The sequence below is a fragment of the Bombina bombina genome, chromosome 6 (genome assembly GCF_027579735.1).
Source record: "Bombina bombina isolate aBomBom1 chromosome 6, aBomBom1.pri, whole genome shotgun sequence".
Lineage (NCBI taxonomy): Eukaryota > Metazoa > Chordata > Amphibia > Anura > Bombinatoridae > Bombina > Bombina bombina.
Window position 1 is genome coordinate 522,264,717 of NC_069504.1, and position 15,748 is coordinate 522,280,464.

At 38.1% G+C, this 15,748-nt stretch overlaps 1 protein-coding gene across 1 annotated transcript in view; it reads left to right on the top strand.

Moving 5' to 3' along the window:
* Window positions 1-15,748, top strand: part of HOMER2 (homer scaffold protein 2) — a 627,175-nt gene that overhangs the window by 600,233 nt on the left and 11,194 nt on the right. The gene's annotated exons all lie outside the window — the stretch shown is intronic.

Sequence of the window (15,748 nt, forward strand, 5' to 3'; positions counted from 1 at the left end):
TAGATATTGAAACACAAAGCTTCAGCGACTTGTAACTGAATACTTCTGTTTTTTGGAGGAGGAATACAGTTTGGCATAAAGTTACAGACGTGATCTCTGGCTGTGCTGCACTATCAGGCTGGATCTATGGGCAGCTGCTGTAGTGTGCTCTGTAATGCTGTCCTGTCATTTTACCCTGTCACTTGGAGTTACACCAAGGAGTTCATTCTATAAAAGCCCCATACAACATCAAATGGAGGGCGATGATGCTCAAAGCATGCGCAAAAACCTTATCCATTTACTTTTCTGACTGAAATCATTTTTGGTCCATTTTAAATTCTGATCTGAGCCTATTTTGGAATTCAGGCCTATTTACCTTTTTATAGTACAACTTATTTAATATCAGCTGTTACTTTACACAGTGATGCGACCACTCAATGATTTAGCAGCTACAGAGAAATATGACTTTCAGTTCTAAAAAAAAAAAAATGTTTATTCGATTTTTATTCTAATTTTATCATTAAAAAAGTCTCCATTTCTGTTTATCTGTCAATCCATTTGTGTATGCACACACATAAACTTGTATATGTATATAAATACCCAAGGACACTACAGCAGGTACACACTCAAACTTGTATATGTATATACATACCCAAGGACACTACAGCAGGCACACACTCAAACTTGTATATGTATATACATGCTAAAGGACACTACTACAGGCACACACTCAAACTTGTATATGTATATAAATACCCAAGGACACTACAGCAGGCACACACTCAAACTTGTATATGTATATACATACCCAAGGACACTACAGCAGGCACACACTCAAACTTGTATATGTATATACATACCCAAGGACACTACAGCAGGCACACACTCAAACTTGTATATGTATATACATACCCAAGGACACTACAGCAGGCACACACATAAACTTGTATATGTATATAAATACCCAAGGACACTACAGCAGGCACACACTCAAACTTGTATATGTATATACATGCTAAAGAACACTACAGCAGGCACACACTCAAACTTGTATATGTATATAAATACCCAAGGACACTACAGCAGGTACACACTTAAACTTGTATATGTATATAAATACCCAAGGACACTACAGCAGACACACACTCAAACTTGTATATGTATATAAATACCCAAGGACACTACAGCAGACACACACTAAAACTTGTATATGTATATAAATACCCAAGGACACTACAGCAGGCACACACTCAAACTTGTATATGTATATACATGCTAAAGAACACTACAGCAGGCACACACTCAAACTTGTATATGTATATACATGCTAAAGAACACTACAGCAGGCACACACTCAAACTTGTATATGTATATACATGCTAAAGGACACTACTACAGGCACACACTCAAACTTGAATATACATGCTAAAGGACACTACAGCAGACACACACTCAAACTTGTATATGTATATAAATACCCAAGGACACTACAGCAGACACACACTAAAACTTGTATATGTATATAAATACCCAAGGACACTACAGCAGGCACACACTCAAACTTGTATATGTATATACATGCTAAAGAACACTACAGCAGGCAAACACTCAAACTTGTATATGTATATAAATACCCAAGGACACTACAGCAGACACACACTAAAACTTGTATATGTATATAAATACCCAAGGACACTACAGCAGGCACACACTCAAACGTGTATATGTATATACATGCTAAAGAACACTACAGCAGGCAAACACTCAAACTTGTATATGTATATAAATACCCAAGGACACTACAGCAGACACACACTCAAACTTGTATATGTTTATAAATACCCAAGGACACTACAGCAGGCACACACTCAAACTTGTATATGTTTATACATGCTAAAGGACACTACTACAGGCACACACTCAAACTTGAATATACATGCTAAAGGACACTACAGCAGGCAAACACTCAAACTTGTATATGTATATAAATACCCAAGGACACTACAGCAGACACACACTAAAACTTGTATATGTATATAAATACCCAAGGACACTACAGCAGGCACACACTCAAACTTGTATATGTATATACATGCTAAAGAACACTACAGCAGGCACACACTCAAACTTGTATATGTATATAAATACCCAAGGACACTACAGCAGGCACACACTCAAACTTGAATATACATGCTAAAGGACACTACAGCAGGCAAACACTCAAACTTGTATATGTATATACATACCAAAGAACACTACAGCAGACACACACTCAAACTTGTATATACTGTACATGCTAAAGGACACTACAGCAGGTACACACTAAAACTTGTATATGTATATACATACCAAAGGAAACTACACCAGACACACATTCAAACTTTAATATACATGCTAAATCACACTACAGCAGGCACACACTCAAACTTGTATATGCATGCTAAAGGACACTACTACAGGCACACACTCAAACTTGAATATACATGCTAAAGGACACTACAGCAGGCAAACACTCAAACTTGTATATGTATATACATACCAAAGAACACTACAGCAGACACACACTCAAACTTGTATATACTGTACATGCTAAAGGACACTACAGCAGGTACACACTCAAACGTGTATATGTATATGCATACCAAAGGAAACTACACCAGGCACACACTCAAACTTTAATATACATGCTTAATCACACTACAGCAGGCACACACTCAAACTTGTATATGTATTTACATACCAAAGGACACTACTGCAGGCACACACTCGAACTTGAATATGTATGCTAAAGGACACTACAGCAGGCACTCACTGTCCTTCAAGGGACTGTGAAGTCAAAATTAAAAGTTCATGGTTCAGATAGAGCATGCAAATTTAATCAACTTTCCAATTTGCTTCTATTATGAAATTTGCTTTGTGGTCTTGGTATTCTTTGAAAAGCATAGTTATGCCCAGGAGCAGAGGTGCACTGTTGGAGCTAGCTGCTGATTGGTGGCTGCACATATGTGTCTCTTGTCATTGTCTCACCCAGTCTATTCAGCTAGCTCCCAGTAGTGCATAACTGCTACCTAGGTTTTATTATTAACTAAGGATGCCAAGAGAACAAAGCACATTTGACAATAGCCGTAAACTGGAAATGTGTATAAAATTGCATGCTCTAACTAAATCATGAAAGTTTAATTTTGACTTGACCGTCCCTTTCAGGCTACAGCATCACTATCTAGGACTAAAACTCATACAAAGCTCTCACGCCTTATTGCAACTGAATACGTTTTTAACTTTATATTTTCCAGCTTTTTGCTTCAACTGAGCATGCTTGAAATATATCACAGTAATGGACCTTTAAACCCCAGCAATCACTGCTCATTTTGTCACCTACTACTAGAGAACATCTATCTGCATGCAGTAGGTTAAGCTAATCATTTCCCCAACTCTTTACACTGAAAAGTAATTTGTTCATGAAATTCAAAGTTACAAGCCCCTGAAAAACAGCATTTAACACTGAAAGGTTCAGCAAATTACGGTGCTGCTGTAGAATATGTAATTTATTGTCATCTTCTTATCAGCATACAAATTACATATTTTGTGTTCATTTTTTTTTAACATTTATCTGTAAAATAAAATGACAAATTTTGAAATAAATGCTATAAGCCAGGGGCCATTAATATTCAAATCATTTTTAAAATACAGTGAGGCTGAGGCAAAATGAAAGCAATAGGTCAGATTATAAATTAATAGGAACATAACCCGAATGAAAATGTAAGTAGACAGCTGACGAATTGGAATATAGTAAGGTCATATAATAATTTGGCCATCATGTTATGACAGCACTTAAGAGAGCAAAAGCCAAGTGCTCCAGGCGCGGATGTGAGAGATCGTCATGTTATTATATATGCGCAATTATCTTCTTATGAGTGAACTGACCTCATAAGGAGTTAAAAGGATATTAAAGTGTGAAAATAAAAATGCCCCTGTTTGGTACAGCATTTTTATCTTTACACTATATCCCTTTTTCACTTTGTGTTTAACATCTATAGGAGGGGTTGAATACACAGCCGCAGTTCCGCCTGCAAAGAAAATGGCAGCTGTGTGACTGTAAAGTGACATCCTAGTGTCAAAATAAAATGCTTTATTTTGTTAGAGCATATTATTATTATTATTTTTAAACAAATTACTAAAGTTTGTATGTCTCCATCCCCTGCAGAGCAGTTAAATACAAAGTAAATTTGAATTCATGAGCCACTTCAGATAAGGCCTCAGTTGGTGAGCAAATTAGAACAGGCATACATGCATATACTCCAATCACTGGTAATGTCCTCATATGGAGTCCAATGCGGTTTGGTCAGGAGTGTAACACATATTTATCCTAATTAAAGACGTAAATTACATAATAAAAGGAGATTTGTTTCTAATGACACAGTGAGTCCACGGATCAACTTAATTACTGTTGGGAATATCACTCCTGACCAGCAGGAGGAGGCAAAGAGCACCACAGCAAAAGCTGTTAAATACCACTCCCCCTACCCACAATCCCCAGTCATTCTCTTTGCTTGTATCAGTTGCAAGGAGGGGTAAAGATAGGTGTCTGATTCTTCAATCAAGAGTTTATTTTTTAAGCAGAGCAAGTTTGCTCTGGTTTTCTTTGGGGTTTAGCCGTAATCCATGTCAGTCTCTTCAGTAGAGCAAGTGGTGGATTTTAAGCATTTGGGAACTTGTGGGGTATAATCTTCGCTGGGACTCCCAAGTAATTTCATGCTGCCCTTGGTTGAAAGTTTGAGTAAGTTTACTCAGCCTTTTCTTTTTTTCCACAGGTCCATGTGAGGTAGGAAGCCCCTCTCATACCAAGTGAGCTGTCCTGCTGCCAGACAGATTTTTGAGGTACAAAAAGTTTAAGAACACCAGCGAGTCAAGTTTAGCGCTCAAAAGATCAAAGCTTTATTCAAATGTAAACATTGTTAAAATCCAGATAGTTTTTTCAATCACAGCTCATCCCTTAAGCTGTCTTACGCGTTTCGGCCCCCCTGGCCTTATTCATAGACATAAGTTAACATTGTAAATGCCTCTCTTTTATACACATTAGCCAAAATGGCTCCTGAGATTTGCTGTGATTTCATTAGCTCAAAAGTTAATTACTCAAATCTCTAACACTTGTATAGGATTAACTCTTTCACTTCCAGCTATATTGATGTTTGTTATTTGTTACACTTGATATAATACATATGCATATCTCTAGTACAAATTCTATTATTTGAATGTGGACATTTTAATTTTATTTGTAAAATGTTTGTATTCACATTGTATTTAATACTTTACTCAATCCTTATTTGATTGATGTTACATATGTTTTATTTAAAAACTAAATAACTTTATATGCTTTTGCAATTTGCTGGTCCTCAATTGCAAAATATTTGTAAATGTTCAGGGAATAAGACTTAAAAACGAAAGTGCTTAGCTCATACAAAGTATAAATATACCATTTCTCATAGTCACCCATATTCCAGACTTCACAGACCTAGAATCCAAATATTTAGGACTGGCTTATTAACATCTTATGTATTCCAGTAACTAGAATATAACATTTTAGAGGCAATGAGAAATAGTATATTAGATAAGTGACTCTTCATAGTGGTCTGACAGTGACTATAAAGAGATCTAGTTAGCATTGGGGGACAGCATTTAACCAAAAAAAGACTAATAATAATAAAGAACCCCTCTCCTGCACCAAAGCTATAATGCTTCTTCATTATTATAAAAACAGGTGAGTGGTATGTTTGTATTTAAGTCGTTTTCCAAAAATTAATGACATCCCCCTCAATATTTAAGCCCTTTGGTCTTCTTGTTTGTAACTGGAAGATCCAGAAGGCTTCTCTATACAGGAGGTGACTAGTTCTATCTCCTCCTCTTGATCTAGGTTTCACTAACTCTATTATTTGCCAACTGAAAGAAGTTACATCCTGATTGTGGCAGTAGATGAAATGCCTAGACAGATCTGAGCATTCAATATTATTCTTGATGTCATTTAAATGCTCCCTTACTCTAGTTCTTGCCTCCCTAGTAGTACATCCTGTATACTGTAGCCTACAGCTGGTGCATTCAATAAGATAAACTGCATATGTACTGCGACATGTGCTACAGCTTTCATGAGTGTACACCTTATTGGTAACGCGTGATTGGAAAGTCTGACCAATACATATGTGTGAGCAGGCAATGCAGTTTGTATAGTTGCATTTGTAGTGGCCTTTTATTGTAAGCCAACTACTCGTGTGTGTTCCTGTTTTCTTTCATGTAATTAGCAAGAGTCCATGAGCTAGTGACGTATGGGATATACATTCCTACCAGGAGGGGCAAAGTTTCCCAAACCTTAAAATGCCTATAAATACACCCCTCACCACACCCACAAATCAGTTTTACAAACTTTGCCTCCTATGGAGGTGGTGAAGTAAGTTTGTGCTAGATTCTACGTTGATATGCGCTCCGCAGCAGGTTGGAGCCCGGTTTTCCTCTCAGCGTGCAGTGAATGTCAGAGGGATGTGAGGAGAGTATTGCCTATTTGAATTCAATGATCTCCTTCTACGGGGTCTATTTCATAGGTTCTCTGTTATCGGTCGTAGAGATTCATCTCTTACCTCCCTTTTCAGATCGACGATATACTCTTATATATATACCATTACCTCTGCTGATTTTCGTTTCAGTACTGGTTTGGCTTTCTACAAACATGTAGATGAGTGTCCTGGGGTAAGTAAGTCTTATTTTCTGTGACACTCTAAGCTATGGTTGGGCACTTTTTTATAAAGTTCTAAATATATGTATTCAAACATTTATTTGCCTTGACTCAGGATGTTCAACATTCCTTATTTTCAGACAGTCAGTTTCATATTTGGGATAATGCATTTGAATCAATCATTTTTTCTTACCTTAAAAAATTTGACTTTTTCCCTGTGGGCTGTTAGGCTCGCGGGGGCTGAAAATGCTTCATTTTATTGCATCATTCTTGGCGCAGACTTTTTTGGTGCAAAATTTTTTTCTGTTTCCGGCGTCATACGTGTCGCCGGAAGTTGCGTCATTTTTTGACGTTCTTTTGCGTCAAAAATGTCGGCGTTCCGGATGTGGCGTCATTTTTGGCGCCAAAAGCATTTAGGAGCCAAATAATGTGGGCGTCTTATTTGGCGCTAAAAAAATATGGGCATCACTTTTGTCTCCACATTATTTAAGTCTCATTATTTATTGCTTCTGGTTGCTAGAAGCTTGTTCACTGGCATTTTTTTCCCATTCCTGAAACTGTCATTTAAGGAATTTGATCATTTTGCTTTATATGTTGTTTTTTCTATTACATATCGCAAGATGTTCCACGTTGCAACTGAGTCAGAAGATACTTCAGGAAAATCACTGCCCGGTGCTGGAGCTACCAAAGCTAAGTGTATCACTTTTGGTATCTGTTCCTTCAGCTGTTTTTTGTATTAAATGTTATGACAAACTTGTTAATGCAGATAAAATTTCCTTTGGTACTGTTACATTACCTGTTGCTGTTCCGTCAACATCTAATACTCAGAGTGTTCCTGATAACATAAGAGATTTTGTTTCTAAATCCATTAAGAAGGCTATGTCTGTTATTTCTCCTTCTAGTATACATAAAAGTCTTTTAAAACTTCTCTTTTTTCAGATGAATTTTTAAATGAACATCATCATTCTGATACTGATAATGGTTCTTCTGGTTCAGAGGTTTCTGTCTCAGAGGTTGATGCTGATAAATCTTTGTATTTGTTCAAGATGGAATTTATTCGTTCTTTATTTAAAGAAGTATTAATTGCATTAGAAATAGAGGATTCTGGTCCTCTTGATACTAAAACTAAACGTTTAAATAAGGTTTTTAAATCTCCTGTAGTTATTCCAGAAGTGTTTCTTGTCCCTGATGCTATTTCTGAAGTAATTTCCAGGGAATGGAATAATTTGGGTAATTCATTTACTCCTTTTAAAACGTTTTAAGCAATTATATCCTGTGCCATCTGACAGATTAAAGTTTGGGACAAAATCCCTAAGGTTTATGGGGCTGTCTCTATTCCTGCTATATTTTTAGCGGATGTTGCTGCAGCTTCAACTTTTTGGTTAGAAGCTTTAGCGCAACAAGTAACAGATCATAATTCTCATAGCATTATTATTCTATAATATGCTAATTATTTTATTTGTGATGCCATCTTTGATATCATTAGAATTGATGTCAGGTATATGTCTCTAACTATTTTAGCTAGAAGAGCTTTATGGCTTAAAACTTGGAATGCTGATATGTCTTCTAAGTCAACTTTGCTATCCTTTTCTTTCCAGGGTAATAAATTATTCGGTTCTCAGTTGGATTCTTTTATCTCAACTGTTACTGGAAGGAAGGGAACTTTTTTACCATAGGATAAAAAATCTGAGGTAAATTTAGGTCTAATAATTGTTTTCGTTCCTTTCATCACAACAAGGAACAAAAGCCTGATCCTTCATCCTCAGGAGCGGTATCAGTTTGGAAACCTTCTTCACTTTGGAATATATCCAAGCCTTATAGAAACCCAAAGCCAGCTCCTAAGTCCCCATGAAGGTGCGGCCCTCATTCCAGCTCAGCTGGTATGGGGCAGTTTACGTTCTTTTCAAAGAAATTTGGATCAATTCCGTTCACAATCTCTGGTTTCAGAACATTGTTTCAGAAGGGTACAGAATTGGCTTCAAGTTAAGGCCTCCTGCAAAGAGATTTTTTTCCTTCCCGTGTCCCAGTAAACCCAGCAAAGGCTCAAGCATTTCTGAAATGTGTTTCAGATCTAGAGTTGGCTGGAGTAATTATGCCAGTTCCAGTTCTGGAACAGGGGCTGGGGTTTTATTCTATCTCTTCATTGTACCAAAGAAGGTCAATTCCTTCAGACCAGTTCCGGATCTATCAATATTGAATCGTTATGTAAGGATACCAACATTCAAGATGGTAGCTGTAAGGACTATCCTGCCTTTTGTTCAGCAAGGGCATTATATGTCTACAATAGATTTTCAGGATGCATATCTGCATATTCCGATTCATCCAGATCACTTTTCGTTTCTGAAATTCTCTTTTTTAGACAAGCATTACCAGTTTTGTGGCTCTACGGTTTGGCTTAGCATCAGCTCCAAGAATTTTTACAAAGGTTCTCGGTGCCCTTCTGTCTGTATTCAGAGAACAGGGTATTGGTATTTCCTTATTTGGACGATATCTTGGTACTTGCTCAGTCTTCACATTTAACAGAATCTCATATGAATCGACTTGTGTTGTTTCTTCAAGATCATGGTTGGAGGATCAATTTACTAAAAAGTTCATTGATTCCTCAGACAAGGGTAACCTTTTTAGGTTTTCAGGTAGATTCAGTGTCTATGACTCTGTCTTTGTCAGACAAGAGAAGTCTAATATTGATATTAGCTTGTCAAAACCTTCAGTCACAATCATTCCCTTTGGTAGCCTTATGCATGGAAATTTTAGGTCTTATGACTGCTGCATCGGACGCGATCTCCTTTGCTCATTTTCACATGCGACCTCTTCAGCTCTGTATGCTGAACCAATGGTGTAGGGATTACACAAAGATATCTCAATTAATATCTTTAAAACCGATTGTACGACACTCTCTGACGTGGTGGACAGATCACCATTGTTTAGTTCAGGGGGCTTCTTTTGTTCTTCCGACCTGGACTGTAATTTCAACAGATGCAAGTCTTACAGGTTGGGGAGCTGTGTGGGGGTCTCTGACAGCACAAGGGGTTTGGGAATCTCAGGAGGTGAGATTACCGATCAATATTTTGGAACTCCGTGCAATTTTCAGAGCTCTTCAGTCTTGGCCTCTTCTGAAGAGAGAATCGTTCATTTGTTTTCAGACAGACAATGTCACAACTGTGGCATACATCAATCATCAAGGAGGGACTCACAGTCCTCTGGCTATGAAAGAAGTATCTCAAATTCTGGTTTGGGCGGAATCCAGCTCCTGTCTAATCTCTGCGGTTCATATTCCAGGAATAGACAATTGGGAAGCGGATTATCTCAGTCGCCAAACGTTGCATCCGGGCGAATGGTCTCTTCACCCAGAGGTATTTCTTCAGATTGTTCAAATGTGGGAGCTTCCAGAAATAGATCTGATGGTGTCTCATCTAAACAAGAAACTTCCCAGGTATCTGTCCAGATCCCGGGATCCTCAGGCGGAAGCAGTGGATGCATTATCACTTCCTTGGAAGTATCATCCTGCCTATATCTTTCCGCCTCTAGTTCTTCTTCCAAGAGTAATCTCCAAGATTCTGAAGGAATGCTCGTTTGTTCTGCTGGTAGCTCCGGCATGGCCTCATAGGTTTTGGTATGCAGATCTTGTCCGGATGGCCTCTTGCCATCCGTGGACTCTTCCGCTAAGACCAGACTTTCTGTCGCAAGGTCCTTTTTTCCATCAGGATCTCAAATCCTTAAATTTAAAGGTATGGAGATTGAACGCTTGATTCTTGGTCAAAGAGGTTTCTCTGACTCTGTGATTAATATTATGTTACAGGCTAGTAAATCTGTATCTAGAGAGATATATTATAGAGTCTGGAAGACTTATATTTCTTGGTGTCTTTCTCATCATTTTTCTTGGCATTCTTTTAGAATTCCGAGAATTTTACAATTTCTTCAGGATGGTTTAGATAAAGGTTTATCCGCAAGTTCTTTGAAAGGACAAATCTCTGCTCTTTCTGTTCTTTTTCACAGAAAGATTGCTAATCTTCCTGATATTCATTGTTTTGTACAAGCTTTGGTTCATATAAAATCTGTCATTAAGTCAATTTCTCCTCCTTGGAGTTTGAATTTGGTTCTGGGGGCTCTTCAAGCTCCTCTTTTTGAACCCATGCATTCATTGGACATTAAATTACTTTCTTGGAAAGTTTTGTTCCTTTTGGCGATCTCTTCTGCCAGAAGAGTCTCTGAATTATCTGCTCTTTCTTGCGAGTCTCCTTTTCTGATTTTTCATCAGGATAAGGCGGTGTTGCGAACTTCTTTTGAATTTTTATCTAAGGTTGTGAATTCCAACAACATTAGTAGAGAAATTGTGGTTCCCTCATTATGTCCTAATCCTAAGAATTCTAAGGAGAAATCGTTGCATTCTTTGGATGTTGTTAGAGCTTTGAAATATTATGTTGAAGCTACTAAGTCTTTCCGAAAGACTTCTAGTCTATTTGTTATCTTTTCCGGTTCTAGAAAAGGCCAGAAAGCTTCTGCCATTTCTTTGGCATCTTGGTTGAAATCTTTAATTCATCATGCCTATGTCGAGTCGGGTAAAACTCCGCCTCAAAGGATTACAGCTCATTCTACTAGGTCAGTTTCTACTTCCTGGGCGTTTAGGAATGAAGCTTCGATTGATCAGATTTGCAAAGCAGCAACTTGGTCCTCTTTGCATACTTTTACTAAATTCTACCATTTTGATGTATTTTCTTCTTCTGAAGCAGTTTTTGGTAGAAAAGTACTTCAGGCAGCTGTTTCAGTTTGAATCTTCTGCTTATGTTTTCATTTAAACTTTATTTTGGGTGTGGATTATTTTCAGCAGGAATTGGCTGTCTTTATTTTATCCCTCCCTCTCTAGTGACTCTTGCGTGGAAAGATCCACATCTTGGGTAGTCATTATCCCATACGTCACTAGCTCATGGACTCTTGCTAATTACATGAAAGAAAACATAATTTATGTAAGAACTTACCTGATAAATTCATTTCTTTCATATTAGCAAGAGTCCATGAGGCCCACCCTTTTTGTGGTGGTTATGATTTTTTTGTATAAAGCACAATTATTCCAATTCCTTATTTTATATGCTTTCGCACTTTTTTCTTATCACCCCACTTCTTGGCTATTCATTAAACTGATTTGTGGGTGTGGTGAGGGGTGTATTTATAGGCATTTTAAGGTTTGGGAAACTTTGCCCCTCCTGGTAGGAATGTATATCCCATACGTCACTAGCTCATGGACTCTTGCTAATATGAAAGAAATAAATTTATCAGGTAAGTTCTTACATAAATTATGTTTTTTTCAATAGACTGGGTGATATTATATTTCCAATAGTACACCCTCTCCTGGATACATAGTTACAACCTCCTTCTACATAGTCCTTCAGACTATCTTCAGCCGACACTATCGGTAGATGTTTCTTGATAATGCCACAAATATCATAAAATTGAGGACTATAGGTGGTAGAGAAGGTGGGTCTTGAAAGATCAAATCGTTTTTGACGTTTGATAGTTTCATTATTTGTGAGTGTGGCCCTATCCATTCGTGACACTTCTAAGAGTGCTCTGTTTACTGTCTTGGGTCGATGCCCTCTCTGCAATAGAGATTCTTTAAACTTGCTGCTCTCTAGAAGAGGTAAATTACATAATAAAAGGAGATTTGTTTCTAATGACACAGTGAGTCCACGGATCATCTTAATTACTGTTGGGAATATCACTCCTGACCAGCAGGAGGAGGCAAAGAGCACCACAGCAAAAGCTGTTAAATACCACTCCCCCTACCCACAATCAGTTGCAAGGAGGGGTAAAGATAGGTGTCTGATTCTTCAATCAAGAGTTTATTTTTTAAGCAGAGCAAGTTTGCTCTGGTTTTCTTTGGGGTTTAGCCGTAATCCATGTCAGTCTCTTCAGTAGAGCAAGTGGTGGCTTTTAAGCATTTGGGAACTTGTGGGGTATAATCTTCGCTGGGCCTCCCAAGTAATTTCATGCTGCCCTTGGTTGAAAGTTTGAGTAAGTTTACTCAGCCTTTTCTTTTTTTCCCACAGGTCCATGTGAGGTAGGAAGCCCCTCTCATACCAAGTGAGCTGTCCTGCTGCCAGACAGATTTTTGAGGTAAGTGCCTATTTCTTTCCCTGTTTTGATATAGGAGAATTTGGCACTTTGACAGTTAATTCTGTCTAAATATACAATCAGCCTTCTAGGTTAACGGTTTATTGTATGGCAGTTTTGCAGGCACTGGGGATGTTTGGCTCAGTTTATTATGTTTTCACTTTGGTGTACATGTTTTTTGTTTGTGTATTAATGGCTACCGGGAGGTTTGTTAGGCCACGCCCAAATAGGCGGGCTTATCTCAGATACTAAGGATGTTTTTGGCACCCTTTTAGCTGTTTCCTGTTGTTCCTGGATGTTGTAGCTCTGTTGCATAGCTCCCCTGAAGTGGTTCAGCTTTCTCTCCGGTGCAGCTTTATGGGGGTCCGGATCATTTTCTGACTTTGTTTTCGGCAGCAAGGTCATCAGGTAGGCACCTCAGCAGAGCTTGCTGAGGTTTGCAGGTTGCCTGTTGTTTTTTGGGGGGCTGTTGCTCTGTTTATATTTAAGTTTCTGTCTGAATTTCAGGGACTATAACGTGTTTGTCTCTTTTTGCATTCATTTTGTGAAAATGTTGCAGCAAGATTTATTGTGCAGTATATTTAAGGTTTTCTAGTTTAAAAAAAAAAAGTCTGTTTAAAATGAAATAGGCCTGGTAAGAATCCCAAATTTTGTTCAAATTATCGCCCCATTTCTCTTATCAACCAAGATCTGAAAATCTTTACTAAAATTCTTGCTAACCGACTTAAGTTGATATTGTCTACTTTAGTTCACCCCGACCAAGTTGGTTTTATAAAAGATAGGGAAGCCCCAGACAATATTAGACGTATAATTGACTCCATTCATTATTTATACGAAACCAAAACGCCTTCTCTGCTCTTATCTTTGGACGCGGAGAAGGCGTTTGATAGGATTGACTGGAGATACCTACTGCTGGTGCTTCAACGTATGGGATTTGAGGGTCCTTTTATCACAGCTGTTGAAGCAATTTATTCCAACCGCACTGCACAAGTGACGGCAACTGGTCATAAATCTAATATATTCCCTATATTAAACGGGACTAGACAGGGATGTCCTCTCTCGCCTCTTTTATTTGCCCTGTGTATTGAGCCTTTAGCGGCTCGGATAAGAGGTTTACCAGACATATCAGGATTCAGAATTCGCTCTACTGAATATAAATTGACTTTATTTGCCGATGACATCTTGTTGACTATCACCAAGCCGCTTATTTCACTCCCTAATTTATACCAACTCTTAGATAATTTTTCTGCTATCTCAGGTTACAAGATTAATCTAGATAAAAGTGAGGCCCTTCCCATTGTATTACCACACCAAACACAGAAGCTTATAGAACTCAACTTCTCTATGAAGTGGGCCAAACATACCATAAAATACTTGGGAATATATGTCACAAACCAAATTGGACAACTATATCAATACAATTATATACCCTTATTTAGAGACATCCGTCAAGACCTTAAAAAATGGTCACAATATTCGTTCTCCTGGTATGGTCGAATAGCAGCGGTTAAAATGAACATTTTGCCACGCATACTGTATCTATTTAGAGCACTCCCAATAAGAATCCCAATCCCGGAAATTGCTAGGTTTCAATCGGACCTATTAAAATATATCAGAGGAAAAAAGTCACCTAGAATAGCATCGACCATACTTACAAGACATAAAACAATAGAGGGAGTGGGAGTACCAGACCTAGTTGACTATTACCATGCTGCTAGACTAGCTCAAACGACACTCCTGGATAAGCCTGGTTTGGACATCATATGGCCCACTCTTGAGGCTGAAATGGGAGGCTGGGATTCACCAGCAGACATACTCTGGGATTCACATCTGCATAATCCTACTAGACAGCGGACTGATCCACCTACCCTTGAATCAACTCTGAACTCATGGACTAAATTAGCCAAAACCACCAAATTAAGACCTCCATATTCTAGGGTGATGCCAATTAGATATCTACTAATCAGAGAACACCTTATTTTAGTGGATTAATGGAGTAATAAAGGACTTTATAGGGTAGCAGACATGGTAACCAATAAGAAAATCATATCATACACTCAGCTACAAGATAGAATTGCCCCTGTGTCGCTCAATTGGTTATTGTATCTACAGATACTATCCTCTTTCAAAAAATTTCAACACCACCACTAGTCTAGAAACTTGGTGCAAGTCCCCCCATAGAACAAAACACACTATTTCAAAGCTGTATATAGCCATTCAGACATCACACATTCACTCTAAAACTCAATTGATGTTGAAATGGGAGAGGGACTTAGGATTAGAGATGGAAGAGCTGAAATGGATTGACTTATTAGGCCTTACTGATAAGGGACTTTTAAGTGCGAACCTAAGGGAAAATGCGATTTAAGACTACCTTTCGATGGTACTTTACTCCACTTCAGACAGCACATATGATTCCCGCGGGGAATAGATTCTGTTACAGGGGGTGTAAAAAACTAGGCACATATAGTCATCTATGGTGGGAATGCGACAAGGTCAAGTCTATTTGGGATGCCCTATCTCTTTTACTCAGCAATATTTTGGATGAAAATATCCGACTCACTCAGACCCAAGCTTTGCTTCATGAAAGTCTTCCTCATTTAAATAAACCAATCAATACATTCATTAAAATATTATGCACGATCACAAGGATAGGTATTGCTAAATACTGGAAAACTGGCACTCTCTCCTGGCAGGAGATACTTAACAAAATCAACACCACTTATTCCATGTATGAATCAGCTGCTTGGATTCTAGACAATAGGGAGACAGTTGACCAAATTTGGTTTCATTGGGTAATGAGAGGATCACTTACTAACACTCCTAGACCTATGCTAATAACGCATATAGATTAACAGATTTTAACAGACTGACAGTCTCACTTATACAGCCTAGTGTCGACCAACCTTCCTCAAAAAGAAAAAAATAGAAACTTAAAAC